Raw genomic sequence first — 14418 nt, 5'->3', positions numbered from 1 at the left:
CCTGACAGTTAGGAATTTTTTCCTAATGTCCAATCTAAACCTCCCCTGCTGCACTTTAAGCCCATTACTCCTTGTCCTGTCCTCAGAAACCAAGAGGAACAAATTTTCGCCTTCCTCCTTGTGACACCCTTTTAGATATTTGAAAACCGCTATCATGTCCCCCCTTAATCTTCTTTTTTCCAAACTAAACAAGCCCAGTTCATGAAGCCTGGCTTCATAGGTCATGTTCTCTAGACCTTTAATCATTCTTGTCGCTCTTCTCTGTACCCTTTCCAATTTCTCCACATCTTTCTTGAAATGTGGCGCCCAGAACTGGACACAGTACTCCAGCTGAGGCCTAACTAGTGCAGAGTAGAGCGGCAGAATGACTTCACGAGTTTTGCTTACAACACACCTGTTGACACAATATACATTACAGCCATTCAGCTGCCTGTCTGCCTTGATATCCAAGGATTTCTAACATGTTAACTAATGTAGTATCTTTGGTACCAAATATAAAAGGCAAACCTCAAGCAACTAAATGCATCTAGAATTGATTGTGTATGGCTTATCATTCCTGGAGATAACCACAAATAAAGTAATTTCTTCTGAAATTGGGATTTGATTCTGATTTTACTTAGCTTATTTTGCCATAGTGTAAATCCATCGATTTTTATAATTAGTTCTTATAGTGCTTTTCATTGGCAGATTTCAATGAAGTCATTTCTGACTTTCACTAGCGTGAGATCAGACAGAGTCCTCTTGAGTTTCCCATGTTTACTATCATCATTCAGAAATGTGGCATGCAACATATTTTATGCTATTTTATCTCTTTAGCACAAACATATTAAAGTGGTTGCAGAAAGATGCCACCTCTATAGGAGCCATTAATAATCTGCAAGGAGGCTGAGGTGCCTTACACAGAATTCTTACATTGCCAGTTTCCAAGCCAAGGTGTATGTTGAGATCATATTTGTAACATGTCACTAGAGAAATCCTAGGCCACATTTTAACTCCTAGGCAGCCAGGGAGGGGGTTTCTAAAAGCTAAAGCTTGGACCAGCTCCAAATCAAGAGGACACAAAGGTCCTTTTTGTCTCCCTTACCTCTCTTCTTGGACTCTTCCTTCTGTGCTGTACTTCTTGGAGATCTACACTTGCTTAGGGAGGTAGACACCTGATTACCTTTCAAAGTAAAGAGACCTAGGTGTTGCAGAACTTTCAGTGACTTTGAAAAGCTCATCCTGAATGTGCAGGGCGACTGTAGCTGCTGCTGTGATGTTGTAATACATGACAGTCCTTTTATGTATTGGGTGCTCATTAAAACACGGTTACCTTGCTGCATATCTATGCTCCCTATAACTTTTAGAGCAGATCGAGCTATTTGACAAGTGACATGTCAGCTGTGTCTGTATTAAGCACTGTGAGGGGACAGTGAATCTATCCATTGAACAGTTTTATAAGGCATTAGATTAAATAAATGTGTTATTTGCTTACCAGGTAATCTATTGTAGTCAAGTATAGATATTTGACTGAATTTATTATCTGCTGCTTCATTCTTTAGCAACTGATTTAGTGGAATCTGAGCTCTGAGCAGTAAGCTCTGGGAGGCAAATGAAGCCTGCAAATTCTGTGGCTACCCCTAGAATTCTTCCCACTTGCATTGCTGCCTTGAAACTTAGGCTGTGTGTGTGCATTGTGAGACGTAGGACACAGAAGAGTAGAGTGTCTTTTGATTTTGGCTGTCTTAGTTTTGCTGACTCCTACATGGGCAGGGAGGTTGGCTGTGTGAAAGAGCTTTATTGGGTGAATGGAAATGAGGCAGAAAAGTTATTATGTTAAATTATTCTGGGGAACCTTTAATGCACACCAGCAGCCTCTACATGGACTACCATACCATATAGAGCACTGTTTCTTAAACTTTTTGAGACCACGGAACCCCAAACAATAATATGTTTTATGCAGAACATCTATGAAAATTTTCTTTAAAAAAAAGTGTTGTCAGACCAAAAAAGACAAAAACAAAGTAGTAACAAAAACAAAGAAGAGGTCCCAGCACACCTGCGAGGAGTTCATGGAACACCAGTGTTCTGTGGAACATAGATGTAGACAAGCCATAAAATAATGTTAAGATACATCTATCTATTCCATCTTACTCCAGTTATATTCAGATTTCTCATTCAATTTTATATATAGGAGAAATCACTATGACTTATGACCTAACACTCTCCTCATCATAAGTAAGGATGGCAGAGATATATAAAATCTCCCAGACAGCAAGATCTCTATCCATGAGTAATTATGGAGACAGGTTTTACAAAGTCTGTGGAATCTTTTTTAATTCTCTGTTAAAAATATATTGTTTTTGCAAATACAGGCAGTCCCCGACTTACGCGGATCCGACTTACGTCGGATCCGCACTTACGAACGGGGCTTTCTCGCCCCGGAGGTCGAGGTAGCGGATTGCTACCTGCGAGCTCTGGGGCGAGAGAGCCCCGTTCGTAAGCTGCTCTGGTGCCCCTGGTCTGCTGGAGACCGTCTCCAGCAGACCAGGGGCACCGGGTGGGTTCCCGCGCTTCTGAGGCTTTGCCAGAGCAAAGCCTCAGAAGCGCGGGAACCCGCCGCTGCTGCCACTTCAGTCCGGGTGCCTGTGGTCTGCTGGGGATGGTCCCCAGCAGACCACAGGCACCGGGACTGAAGCGGCAGCAGCGGCGGTTCCCCGCGCTTCTGAGGCTTTGCTCTAGCAAAGCCTCAGAAGCGCGGGAACCCACCCGGTGCCCCTGGACTGGAGCGGACTGGACCGGCAAAGCCTCAGAAGCAAAGCCTCAAAAGCAAAGCCTCAGAGGCGCAGCACCCCGCTGCCGCTGCGGCTCTGATCCTGGTGTCCCTGGTCTGCTGGGGGGGGGGGCGCGGCTAGTGTGCCCCCCCCCAGCAGACCGGGCTTTTGTTTTGGACCCTGGAGCAGAGCAGCTGGGGCGCTGCCGATTGGTCCTGCAGCGCCGCTCTGGGCACTACTGGACCAACCCGGCAGCACCCCAGCTGCTCTGCCCCAGGTCCTGATTCAGCCGCTGCTGGTCAGTTTCAGCAGTGGCTGAATCAGGACGCCTGGGGCAGAGCAGCTGGGGTGCTGCTGGGTTGGTCCAGTAGCGCTGAGGAGCCGTGCTACTGGAGCAACCCAGCAGCACCCCAGCTGCTCTGCCCCAGGCGTCCCCAAGTCAGCCGCTGCTGAAACTGACCAGCGCTGACTACAGGAAGCCCGAGGCAGAGTTGCTCTGCCCCAGGCTTCCTGGAATCAGCGCTGATCAGTTTCAGCAGCAGCTGACTTGGGGAAGCTTGGGGTTCTTAAGTTGAATCTGTATGTAAGTCAGAACTGGCGGTCAGTTTCAGCAGCGGCTGAATCTGGACGCCAGTTCCGACTTACATACAGATTCAACTTAAGAACAAACCTACAGTCCCTATCTTTTACGTAACCCGGGGACTGCCTGTAGTCTGGTATTTACAGGAATTACTGGCATATTTTTGGCTCTCTCCCTCTTTTTCAGCAGTGAAAAAATATTGAGGCTTTTTATTGTCTGTATGTTATACATACCCTTGAAAAGCAAAACAACTCTTCCTTTGCTTATAAGCACCTTTTTTTTTTTTTTTTTTTTTTTTTTTGCAAGTCTTGGCAGTAACCAATATATTTAGGTGTCTTTGCATGTGAGTACATACGTACGTTCATAGAATTTATGTAATTACATGCACATAGTGCTTCCCAGCCATAGATCTCAAAGGGCATTTAGCATATTTATGTGTACCTATTTGTATTTGTATCGATCTGTTTACATAAACTCTGTAGAATTAGGTAGGTGAGATCTTCAGCTAGCATTGATTGCCATAGATCCACTGAACTCAGCTGATATCTGTTGATTTACAGCAGCTGAGGCTCTGGCTCATAAATGTATATCATATAAGGGGGTGATAAAGATGTAGTAAATTGCCTATTTGATATGTATTCAGTTCAAGTTTGTGCATTCACACTTGTGTAACAAATAAAATTTGTCCTTAATTAATTAGTCCTCACTTCACCCTGAAAGTACTGTGAAGCTTTTACAGAGAGCAAGTGGGCATAGATAGGTTATATGATTTGCTCTAGATCAAATAAAAGAGCAGGAATTAAAACCTTCATCTCTGGACTTCACTATTACGTGTAAAGGCATTATGAGAACATCAGTACAAAAAGCTCTTTTGGAATATGGCATATAAACAGAAACTTGATATAAAAAATAACCATGTCTCAGAGGGCCAGGTTCTGCCTTCTGTGAATGTTATGTGAAATTTGTAAGCACAATGTTTGATACTATAAAATAACGAGGCAATACTAGAATAGAAGGTTAGACTGCTGCAAATTCCACATTGAAGGTTCTGAGGGATCATTGCTTGGGGAGTGAGCTTGCAAGTTCCCATGGTTGTAAAGTCCCTCAGTAGAATGTTATCCTTGTATTAAATCAGTTTGTAACTATTATTGTTGTTCTGGTTGTAGTTTATATTCTGAAAGCTTTTTTTGTTTGTTTGTTTCTTCATCTCTGTTAAATTCACTTTGGCACTAGTGCTAGACTTTGTATCCTGGATCATATCGTTTGGCCTGGAGCCACTAATTCATACATCTCAGATGCCCACATCCAGACTACAGTATTCCCATCCAGCATAAGCAATGAGTTTTAAAAGGCCTATGTTGTTTCTTTACTTCCTCCATCTGACATATCGTAGTTCATTTTAGCTGCCCTGGATTAGGGCCAGTTTTTGCTAGCTTCATACTGAATTTTCAGCCTTGTAAAACACATTAGTATAAAGATGCACACCAGAAATTGCCTATGTTCTGGGCCTCCGATTTCACAAGTCACAGGTATGGTTGTAGAGTTGCTATTAAACATTAAGACAGTGCATTTTCTTCTGTGGAAATTAAAATAGTTAATGCTGAAATGTAGCTAGAAAGAACATTTTAAAACTGTCCTACCGAACTATTTGTTAACTTGAAATTCTTGCTTAGGGCTAAAAACTCCTTAACGAGGGTAGTTAGCTGACACTTTCAAAGCCTGCATTCTTTTACTTTATTCTACAAGATATCCATGCAATGTATGTAATTGGGAAATAACACTAGATCATTTTAAATAGTAATTGTACCATCTTTACTTCACTGTACCTCATTTCAGAGATCACTGTTTTTTAGTCCCAAAACATATGTCTACACTGCAATTAAATACTTGTGGCTGGCTTGTGTCAGCTGATTTGGACTGTGTGGAGCTGTACAATTGCAGTGTAGATGTTCAGATTTGGACTGGAGCGCGAGCTCTAGGACCCTGAGAGGTGGGAGAGCCTTAGAGCTCAGGCTCTGGTATGAGACCAAATGTCTACACTGAAATTTTACAGCCCCATTACCTGAACTAGTGGACACAGGCCAGCCCTGAGATTTAATTGCAGTGTAAACATGCTCAAAGTTACCTGTGTTCCACACAAACTGGGTCTTCCCCTGAACTATCATTTGTATTGTTGAAAATTATTTACGTTATCACAATAAAACCATAAAACTGAGCTTACAACAGGAATTAGTTCTACCAAAGGCATGAAACCCTCTGTAAGTTTCCCGCATAAATAATGATTTGTGTCTCCTATATGGGATCTTTAGCATACACTGCATTTAACATTTGGATTTTGGCAGGTTCAAAGTATGTCTGTAATTGTTTGTAGTGTTGTTATTCTTAATAATAAGCACAACAGTAAGTATTATGAATAATAATACTAAGCTCTTATATAGCACTTTTCAAAATTAGACTGCAAAGTGCTTTAAACATGGAGGACAAGCTATTATATACTTTTTTGCAGTTGTGAAAACTGAAGAATGGGCAAGGTCACCCAGCAAGATCATGGCAGATTTGGGCATTAGAACCTGGTCTCTTGAGCAATGTTCCCTCTAACGTTTTCCATTCATTCACAGAATACATTTTGTTATGTGCGCCAAGTCGTGCTGATGTGCACCACCACTAGAAACACATTCTGACAGCTGTGTGGCTGTGGGCAGTCTGGTAATCAGCGGGGTAGCATTTGAATATCTCCTGGGTGAATCTCTCCTGAGCCCCAGGTCAATGCTAATCAGCATGTAAAAACTATTTTTTTTTAGATTGTCTTGTATAAATTATTTTGATTGCTATTATTTTATTAATATTTACCACCAGTATGGGTAGGGTTGAAACATACACAATATTCCATAGCCCCTGCCCAAAGGAACCTTTAATATCAATAGACAACACAAAATGCAGTGGGAGGTCGAAAGTACAATGCTAATTTAGTGTCTGATTCTGAAAGATGGTGACAACTGCCCCCAAAGTCATCCTGGCTAGGCATTTATCCAGGCTTTCTCACCATAATATTGCGGCACCTGACAATCTTTAAATATTTTTATTCTCACAACCCCTTTTTGGGGTTTGGAGATATTGTATCCAGCATTACAGATGGGGAACTAGAGTGATTAAGTGAACGGCCCACAGTCATACAGGCAACCTGTGGTTAACTTCAAAACTGACCCCTTCTGGTGTCTTCTGTGTCCCAATCTACTGTTATATCCACCAGACCATCTTCCCCCACCATCACTAGGAGTGGAGAGCACATCACACCCAGAGGTAGTTGGCATTTTACAGAGTTGGGCCCTTTGAGCAATTTTATTAAAAAAAATAAAAATAAAAGACCAAAGACTTAGTGGCAGCAGCTTTGTTGCCGGATGCAGGACTCAGCATTCGGGAGCTCTGAGGATGAGAATGAATTTGAAAAAAGGGGAGTTAAATGCCAGAAGGACCATTTAGATCAGCTAGCTTGACCTCTTGTATGTCACATGCCATTACATTTCATTTTGTTACTCTGTAATTGTACCTGATTACTTGTGTTTGGCTATAGCATCCACTTTTGATCTGGAGACAGCAAGAGCTGAGAATCGAGCACTTCTATCAGTCTGTTCTCATGGTTAATTACCCTCACTATTAAAAATGTGTGCCGAATTTCTAAACTGAATTGGTCTGGGTTCTGCTTCGTACCATTGGTACTTGTCGTGCTGCTATTTGCTAGATTAACGAGACATATTTAGAACCCAATATTTTTCTTCTTCTGTTGGTACTTGTACAGTGTAATCAAGTTGCATTGTGAATGTCTACATGGCATCTGTTGCACTGGAAGTAGGGGAAAATGGTCAGGGTGTAGAGGGAAGGGTGCTCAGTTCTAAGTGAGGGATTCTTAAGTCTTCAAGCTTTGGGGTAAATTTTTGAATGTGCTTCTGTGGCTGCCTTGTTTTCAAAAGTGACTTAGGCACCAAGTTCCACTGACGTTCAGTAAAACAGAAAAAAAATGGAACTTCAGCTCCTAATTCTCTAAGGTGTTTTTGAATATTTGATACAATCGTTCTTGGAGGCCAGAATAGACCAGGGATTCCCTTCCCACCCCATAGATGTTATGTGCAGAGTTTGATGTGGTGATTATAGGATGTTAGCTTCTATGATGAGGTAATTGGCTCTGTGGATATAGGAAAGTCAGTGGATGTGCTATACCTTGACTTTAGCAAAGTTTTTGATACGGTCTCCCACAATATTCTTGCCAGTAAGCTAAGGGAATATGGATTGGATAAATGGACTGTAAGATTCATAGAAAGCTGGCTAGACTGGCAGACCCAACGGGTAGTGATCAACGTCTCGATGTCAGGTTAGTGGTCGGTTTCTAGTGGAGTGCCCCAAGGATCTGTTTTAGGACCGATTTTGTTCAACATCTTTATTAATGATCTGGACAAGGGGATGGATTGCACCCTCAGCAAGTTCTCAGATGACACTAAATTAGGGGGAGAGGTAGATATGCTGGAGGGCAGGGATAGGGTCCAGAGTGACCTGGACAGATTAGAGCATTGGGCTACAAGAAATCTGATGAGGTTCAACAAGGACAAGTATAGAGTCCTGCACTTGGGACAGAAGAATCCCAAGCAGTGTTACAGGCTGGGGACCGACTGGCTAAGTAGCAGTTCTAAAGAAAAGGACATGGGGGATTACTGTGGATGAGAAGCTGGGTATGAGTCAACAATGCGCCCTTGTAGCCAAGAGGGCTAATGGCATATTAGGGTGCATTAGGAGGAGTATTGCCAATAGATCCAGAGAAGTGATTATTCCCCTTTATTCGGCTCTGGTGAGGCCACATCTGGAATATTGTGTCCACTTCTGGGCCCCCCACTATAGAAAGAATGTGGATGCATTGGAGAAGGTTCAGCAGAGGGCAACAAAATGATAAGGGGGCTGGAGCGTGACCTATGAGGAGAGGCTGAGGGAATTGGGTTTGTTTAGTCTGCAGAAGAGAAGAGTGAATTTGACAGCAGCCTTCAACTTCCTGAAGAGAGGTTCCAGAGAGAATGGAGAAAGGCTGTTCACAGTAGTGACAGATGGCAGAACAAGGAGCAGTGGTCTCAAGTTATAGTGGAAGAGGTCTAGGTTGGATATTAGGAAAAACTATTTCACTAGAAGGTGGTAAAGCATTGGAATGGGTTACCTAGGGAAGTGGTGGAATCTCCATTCATAGAGGTTTTTAAGTCTTGGCTTGACAAAGCCCTGACTGGGTTGATTTAGTTGGGATTGGTCCTGCCTTGGGCAGGGGGCTGGACTTGATGACCTTCTGAGGTCTCTTCCAGCTCTATGATTCTATGATGTTAAGGTCTTTGGTTGCAGGATTAGCAGAGATCACATAATGCTTCCAGCTAGACTGGAAGCATGACATAAAAAAGAAAGGCATCTAGCTTTGTCAACTATAACTAGCACAAATTTCTAATCTTGTTTCCTTTCAATAAAACCATTTATACCTGCTGTATCTGTCCCTTTACAAAACAGCCTGGTATTGGTGCCGTATTCTACTGGCCAGTGTGACTTTTGATAGTCAGTCCTTCCTCCAAAGACCTCAGATATTTGCTATAATTTTTTTTAAATCAGTTTTTAAACCATCATTTGTAATAATTAGGGCTGTCAACTGATGTGCGTTAACGCCTACAATTAACGCAGGGCAGGGTTAATGGGTTAATTTTTGTAATGCATTAATCACAGGCGTTAATGCTGCGCTGCCCCATTGAAGTGCCGTGCCAGCACCTCACAGGGGCAGTGCATTAGGACCCTGGGATCAGCTGGAGTTCCCAGCTGACCCTGGCTCCGTGCAATGCAACGTAGAGATGGGGATCAGCTAGGCACTCCAGCTGATCCCAGGCTCCTAATGGGCTGTCTCTTTGAGGCGTTGGGGGTGACGTTTACAAAAGGGCATCTCGACATAGAGCCCAGGGTCAGCTGGAATGCCCAGCTCATCCCTGGCTCTGTGTTGAGCTGTCCCTTGGAAACGCTGCCCCAAAGCTTCAAAGACGCAGCACTGCGCGAAGCCTGGGGTCAGCTGGGGACTCCAGCTGATCCTGGCCTCTGCTTTCTGCTATCCCTTTGAAGTGCCACTCTGGTGCCTCAAAGGAGCAGAACATTAGGAGCCTGTGATCAGCTGAAGTCCCCAGCTGACCCCAGCTCTGTATAGTGCCGTCCCTTTGAAGCGCCAGAGTGGCACTTCAAAGGGGGCAGCGCTGCACGGAGGCCAGGATCAGCTGGGGACTCCAGCTGATACTGGGCTCCTGTGGCGCTGCCCCTTGGGAAATGCCGCTGCTGTGTTTCAAAGGAGCAGCTGCACTGAGCCTGTGGTCAGCTGAATACTCCAGCTGATCCTGGGCTTCCGTCTTTGAAGCACCACCGCAGTGTTTCAGAGGGGCAACGCACGCGATTAATTGCACAATTAATCACGATTAATTTTTTAATAGCTTGACAGCCCTAGTAATAACAACTCAGAATGTATTTTCCTCCATTATGTAAGCACATCCATCTGTTACTTGAGAGGAGTCTTCAGCTACTGCTAATGCCAGTGAAAAGTGGGTTAGAGAGAGTAAGAAGAACCTCATGTTACTGTCCAACACTCCCATGGTGATCGCACACAGGGCAAATGTGGTGGTCACTACCACCAACAGAGGAGTTGTCCCTGTGTAGAGCTAAGAGGGGTTTCAACTGATTCTTTCAACTGTGTCTTTATGGTGTGAGTTAGCAGAGTCAGGTGCAGAGATCTGTTGGAGCTCACATACTATGGTGATGGAGGGATGGATGATGGATAACTCTTACCCAATTTTACTGCTTCATTTACAGATTGTATTGGGACATTCCCTAGTTGTCAGTTCTCACTAGCTGTTCCTTATAATGGTAGAGTGCTTCTGCTCCTGCTCAATGGGTGGCTGACAAAGCTAAAGGAGGTTGGAATGGATCCACATGTCGGTTATTGTCCCTCTTACATGACTGGCTTCCAAAAGGAAAGAAACCATGAGTGGTTTTGGCCAATGGGTGATTAAAGTTCTCCAAACAGGTGGATAGAAACTTGAGATAATTCAACTGCATAGAGCATTTCCAACAAACAAGCATTGCTATCAATAATAGGTGTGATCTTATATGTATGCTGCTTTTACAGTAATACTGTATATACATTTTGTATATCTGCAAAATGAAAGAAAAGTGTTGCTCCATAGAGCAAGGTGGAAAAAGCCTAGCTCTGGATAACTATATATTCCCCTCAAATCTGAGATTAAGATCTTTGGGACAATCCTTGATGGCTGATGCATCTAGGAGCAACTATACTTGGTATCAAAACTCCAGAATAAAAATTAAAGACAGCGGGATTTGGTTATTTGTGACCTCATTCAATTTTTTAATAATTAAGGCTAGAGTGTAGTATCATTTTGCAACATGGTTGCATCCAACAGTATACAAATATTATTTGGAGATCAGACCATGTTTCCAAACTACCACCGCCACCAAAGGAAGTAAAAGTTGGACATTTTAAAAAGAATTTTCTGATGTCACTATATTTTTAAAAATGTTGTTGGTAGCATAGACCCTTCCCCCACCTCAATATTTCTATCATGTAAACAGGACAGAACCACATCTTTGCCCAAATTGCAGTCCCAAATTACTCAAAGGATATCAATGCTTGCCAAAGTTCATCCCCATCTGCAGTATGTTTTAACCATATAGAGTATTAGCATACAAGGGAACTTGAAATCGGTAGTGCAGCAACTGGTGACAAAAGTTGCTGTGCTTGTATTATCAACAACTGCTGTCCCTGTAACAGGGCCCCAGATAGAATGATCATTTTACTTGTTTCATTGGATTAGGTAATTTTTGCCAAAGCATTCGATTTATCACCTAATCTAGTGAAATACTGCCATGTGATCATGGCTTTTTAGATGCCACCATGGGTGGATAGAAGATGCCTCAAAGTAATGTTTCCAGGATGGCATTTCTACTGGGGATGTAAAAAAGATTTAAAAACAGCAATCATATAACTGTTAAAAATCCCAGTGGTTACACTGTTTTTGGGATGTATGGCTGAGTGGGGCTAGTAAGGGAAGGATGGTGAGGGGTTGCCCTGCGCCTCCTGGAAAGCCAGCTGCCACCTCTAACTGCTAGCTCTGCAGGATAAGGCTTACTCCGCAGAGCCACAATATGGGGCCAGCAGGGGAGCCAATGCGAGCCAGAAGTCGGTTTATAAACCAGCTCCCAGCACACACCAACTGCTGTCTTGTGCTGCAGGCTTTTGTACTGCAGAACCTGCAGTGCAGGGCAACAATTTGACACCTGGGAGTGGGATCAGCAGCTGGAGGCTGGTACAACAAAACATCATTACAAATGGTCTGGGAAGCTGAGCTGAAGCGTGGGTTGAAACAGTGATTCGTAGCATAGCTTCAAATATTCTGTGGGCTGGGTTTACGGGTATTAACAGGGGAGTATGTAATTTTGGACATGAATATTAATTTTTCCGGCTTTTGTTTCAGTAACTTCAGAAGCATGTCTCTTGCTAGCAGACTTTGTCCTTGAAAGATGCACCACGCATAGATTAGTTGCAATTTGGTTTGCCCATCCTTGAATATGCAAACCAAATTGCAACCAGTCTATGCATGGTGCATCTATGCATGGTGGCCCTTAATGTAGCCACCAGCAGCAATGGGTAGTGCTGTGGGCAGGTCAGAGGCAAACTGAAAGGGAAAGTATGCACAATGTTGTTTAGATTGCAACGAAAGCTCACTACAGAGTCGAGATCCAGTGAATCGTCAATTCTTTTGTCAAGCTTACATGATGGAACTATTAATTTTCCTTTGGGTAAACATTTTAAACTAGTCAGTGTTCTGTTTTCTCTCAGACCAAGTGGAAATACAGATGGTTAATAAGCCTATTAACCACTGATGCTTCTGTAGAGGATGTTGTGAAGGCCAAGGCTATAACAGAGTTCAGAAAAGACCTAGATAATAAGTTCAAGGAGGATAGGTCCCTCAGTGGCTATTAGCCAGGTTGGGCAGGGATAGTGTCCCCAGCATTTGTTTGATAGAAGCTGGGAATGGGTGACAGAGAATGGCTCATTTGAGGACTACCTGTTCTGTTCATTCCCTCTGGGGCATCTGTCAATGGCCACTGTCGGAAGACAGGATAAAGGGCAGCAGCTGTGTGTACTGGGATGCTGCTTGCTTATCTTCCCATTCTCAGACTAGGAGGGAGTGAGGGGAAGTACACTGCTTCTGTGCATGCCTCACTCCTGGCTGGTGAAGAGAGGGGGCAGAGGAGTAATTCATGAAATCTGTGTACTTTCTCCTTGCGTCCTACATCAGAATGGCCATACGAGGTCAGACCAAAGTTCCATCTAGCCCAGTATCCTGTCTTCTGACAGTGGCCAATGCTAGATTTCCTAGAGCAGTGGTTCTCAATCTTTTCAAGCATATGGGCCCCTTTTCAATCTATTAAAATTTCACAGAACCCCCCCAACATTTTATTACTTGATAATCATTTGAAATGTCTAATAGTTCATGAAGTCGAAGAGTGGAAATTTGGAAGGGTGGGGGGGCAAGGGCGGAACTTTGGGAGCGCGGGGGAACAGCAGCATGATCCTTACTTTTACATTTCTGCGGACCCCTAGAGGTCTGTGGACCACAGGCTGGGAACCCTAGAGAGAGTGAACAGAAACAGGTAACCATTGAGTGATCCCCCTCCTGTCATCCATTTCCAGCCCCTGACAAACAGAGGCTACGGACACCATTCCTACTCAGTCTGGCTAATAATTAGTGATGAACCTTAACTCTGTGAATTCTCCCTGACAGAGGAATGAGAAGAAAGCAAGCAGTGTTCAAAATGGCACCCTTAGATCTGAGCCAATATGGCCATTCTTAGGTTTTTATATTCCCTGTCACCATTAAGTAGAGAATTGGAGTATGCTTTGTGATGGAAAGGCGTTGTTTGCTTTGAAATGTGATGTTGTTTTTCCATAAAACCTTCACAAAATCCATCTTTACACTCTGGAAAGATGGCAATAAATCAATAATTTTGAATGGGGCATTGATCAATACCCAACCATTGCCAACTCTGGCACAGTCCACGAGACACTCAAAAAAGACATGAAACAAAAATACGACCCCTAACAGTACATGAAGGTGCGGCATTTGCTGCTGAATGAAAAGTCCTCCTTTTAAATACTTGGTGCATTCTCTCTAGTATTCACTCCCTTGTCTGCATTACACATAGCAGAAATGAAACTTCTTTTCTTTGAGGAGATAGATGATATTGTGGCGATCCACAAACACACTCCTTCTTGTATCCTGCTAACTACAGTACATATGCAACTAAGCATGGGACTGCTTCTGCTACCTTTACCCACACTGAGTAGCACATTCATGAGAAATCCTATTGACTTGAATGGGATACTCAGTATGAGGGTTTCAGAAACTGGTCACATAAAAATAATGGGCCTGACTCAAACCAAGAGGAAAGGACCAGTGTTGCTATATTCTGGGTGCCTTGGACTTACCCATCTCCAGGAATATTTTGGTTAAGTCCAAGTCCTGTTATGTTTGGCCAGTGCAGAGGTGGGGACTAGAGATGCAGTTACATTTGGCATATAACAATTGTTGTTGATGGCAGCATATGCACCACATAGGTGTTTGTGACCCTAGTAAGCAGATCCTTGACACATTAACCAGGCTCAGTTGCTGGCATGCTTTTATTTGCTATGTAACGATGCTTTCATCTACAGAGGGAATATATCAGTATTCCCCAGTAGTCTTGGTAAACTGAATTGGTCACAATCCAGTAAAACAATTTTGTGAAAAACACTGAAACTCCATGACAAAGGCCAACAAAAATGATCAGGAGTATGGAACAGCTGCCACATGAGGAACGATTTATAAGACTAGGCCTTTTCAGCTTGGCAAAGAGAGGACTAAAGGAAGATATGATAGAGGTCTATAAAATGATGACTGACGAGAAACTAAACAAGGAAAAGCTATTTACTTGTTCCCATAACACAAGAACTAGAGATCACCAAATGAAATTAGTAGG

General features: G+C 43.2%; 1 protein-coding gene and 1 long non-coding RNA gene across 5 annotated transcripts in view; one reads left to right on the top strand and one right to left on the bottom strand.

Moving 5' to 3' along the window:
- The window catches only part of PCSK5 (proprotein convertase subtilisin/kexin type 5), a 327119-nt gene that overhangs the window by 64000 nt on the left and 248701 nt on the right, over positions 1-14418 (bottom strand). The gene's annotated exons all lie outside the window — the stretch shown is intronic.
- LOC142829846 (uncharacterized) overlaps positions 1-14418 on the top strand; it is a 58692-nt gene that overhangs the window by 40628 nt on the left and 3646 nt on the right. The gene's annotated exons all lie outside the window — the stretch shown is intronic.

The sequence above is a fragment of the Pelodiscus sinensis genome, chromosome 6, assembly GCF_049634645.1.
Source record: "Pelodiscus sinensis isolate JC-2024 chromosome 6, ASM4963464v1, whole genome shotgun sequence".
NCBI lineage: Eukaryota > Metazoa > Chordata > Testudines > Trionychidae > Pelodiscus > Pelodiscus sinensis.
Note: the sequence above shows the minus strand (reverse complement) of the source record. Positions and strands in the feature narration are given on the sequence as shown.